Source organism: Montipora capricornis, chromosome 14 (genome assembly GCF_036669925.1).
Source record: "Montipora capricornis isolate CH-2021 chromosome 14, ASM3666992v2, whole genome shotgun sequence".
In the NCBI taxonomy this organism is placed as follows: domain Eukaryota; kingdom Metazoa; phylum Cnidaria; class Anthozoa; order Scleractinia; family Acroporidae; genus Montipora; species Montipora capricornis.
Genome location: NC_090896.1, coordinates 12884125 through 12886761, shown reverse-complemented (window position 1 = coordinate 12886761; position 2637 = coordinate 12884125). Strand labels below are relative to the sequence as shown.

The 2637-nt window shown below is 37.8% G+C and overlaps 1 pseudogene; it reads left to right on the top strand.

Moving 5' to 3' along the window:
* Positions 1–1007: 1007 nt before the first annotated feature.
* LOC138031438 (uncharacterized) lies at positions 1008–2291 on the top strand (annotated as a pseudogene).
* Positions 2292–2637: the final 346 nt, after the last annotated feature.

Genomic DNA, 2637 nt, shown 5'->3' with positions numbered 1-2637 from the left:
GGAGTTGTGCTCGTAACGTAGCGAGATTTCGCTATCTTCTGATTGAAAGAAAACTCAAGGTGAGAAATCAAAATAATTTGTCATTTCTTCATTTATTTTAGTAAAAAGAGCAGCAAAGTGGCAACTGCTAACCCTTTTGTTATGAAAACTAGTCGCAGGTTTGCGACTTCTCCAGATATTTTAGTAGCAAAGGGAAAAAATACAGTCGCAAATGCAACTGTAATGGTCGCAGTTTCAAGCCCTGCAAAACATTATGGGAAAAGGGGGAGTCTTCGGGGAAAGTTTTTCTGCGTTTGCCAAAGAGAGATAACTTTTGAAAACATGTTGTTCCATTGTTGTGGTCGTTATAGTGCACCATAATCCAGTGGGGAAGGAATTTCATGAAAATGTTTAATATATATATATTTTTTGTAATTTATTTAACATAAAAGAAGTTTACATTGCACAAGATACATATATATAAAAAAAAGAAAAGAAATACAAATAATGATCTGACATGCACGAGAACTGAGTGATTAATCAAAGAGGGCGAATAAAGTAAATTAAATCATGTAAATTTCTCAAACTTGTATTTATAATTAATCTTATTAACAAATTCAGATAAAATAATAGAACTCTCTTTTAGCTTGTTTGAATAAATGTAATACATCAGGTATAAAAAAGTTTAATGAAAGTCTGCGGGGCAGAAACTCGGTTATTCGGGCCCATTCCACAGATCGTTGGTTTTTGTAGTAATAACTTAGAAAAATTGGTCATCAAGTGGAAGTGATGGAAACTGATGCCAGCCACCGTTAAACACGGTGGTTAGGGTCATGTGTGTTGTGTACTCAGCATTACGGACTTTAAGAAACGAGGACGCGGTGGTCTGGAAAAACGTGAGGACCTAGGGTGGACTGGGGAGAGCACTGCGTTCCAAGTGCAAGAAATTTGTAGTTAAGTTCAACAACACAACTTTTCATGAAACGCGGTCTGCAAAACAGTGAGAACACTTGAAATTCGTTAACAGAATGACTCAAAACTCGTTTAAGACTGTACAGGAAGCACTACTATTTTCTTTTCAAGAAGAAGTAATAGACATCAAAGAATTTGCTGCGCTTTATGATCAATACTCTCCACAAAACCTTCCATTTCGACACTGAAATTACGAAAGATTTTCCCCCCGAAACAAAGACTCAGCCGAGTGTAAGGCGGACTTCAGATTTGAAAAGACAGACATCCCTTTGTTGGTCGATGCTTTACACATGCCTGATACCTTCATATGTCCGATTGGCACCATTTGTGACGCAAGAGAAGGATTTTGTGTTATGCTAAAGCGCCTTGCCTATCCATGCAGACTGTCTGATATGATTCCAATTTTTGGAAGATCAGTACCTGAGCTTAGTATGATAAGGAATGAAGTCACCGAGTGGATGTACAATGTTCATGGCCATAGGATATCTGAGTGGAATCATTTTATCATGTCTCTAGACCAACTGCAAACTTATTCTGAGGCAATTCATGACGAAGGTGTGGCCTTGGACAGCTGTTTCGGCTTGGTTGATGGAACAGTTCGCCCCATATCAAAACCAGGAGTCAATCAGAGAGCTGTTTACAACAGCCACAAACGAGTTCACGCTCTTAAATTCCAATCTGTGGCATTACCAAATGGGTTGATCGGCCATCTGTTTGGACCAGTGGGTGAGATTTATTTAATATATGCATTATCCATAGTAGTATTCTACCATTTTCAGGAAACGAAAACAAAACAACAGAAGCTCAAAATCAAAAGATTTTTACTGCATAAGGATTATTTAACACTCGTTGAAATACTCTTATTCTGGCCATCATGATTGTTTTGCAATATTTAACGTATCTATAGGTCATAAGTGCCTTGACTGCAAGAACAGCAAATCCTATGTTCATCTAGCCATCTTAATTGAGCTAAGATCAATGTCTCTTTCTGAAAATTTTCTGCATGCTTATTTGTTGCTTATTTTGTTTGGTTGCTTTTGTTTAGAGGGACGAAGGCATGATGCAAGAATGCTAGATATGTCTGGCCTCTATGCTGACCTGACACAATTTGCCTTTTCCCCTACTGGACAAGAGAGTGCATCTATGGGGATCCTGCATACCCCCTGCGTATCCATCTACAATGCCCCTTCAGACATGGAGTCCTAACCAGACAAATGGAAGAGTTTAATACATCTATGATCATGAGTTCAGTGCGTATGAGTGTGGAATGGTTGTTTGGAGATATCGTCAAGTATTTTAAGTTTATTGACTACAAAAAAAAATCTCAAAATAGGCCTTAGTCATGTAGGAAAAATGTACACTGTTTGTCCACGTCTGCAAAATGCTTTGACGTGCCTTTACTCAAATACAACTGCTGATTACTTTGGACTCGAGCCACCGTCAATGGCTGATTACTTCAGCTGAAAAAAGCTAGCCTTTTAACAGAAACACTTTCAATATCTTTACATTAAACCTTGCATCCAATTGAACAGTTTTGTTGTCTAAGGTAACTCCCAAAATAGCAAGTTTAAAGAAAGGGGTGGCAAATGATGCTCAGAGTTTTACATTTAACTTTAAAAGCTCGTTAATGAGAATTAATTAGCACTGATTAACCAGTTTGTCAGCCTTGAACATAGTTGAAAAACA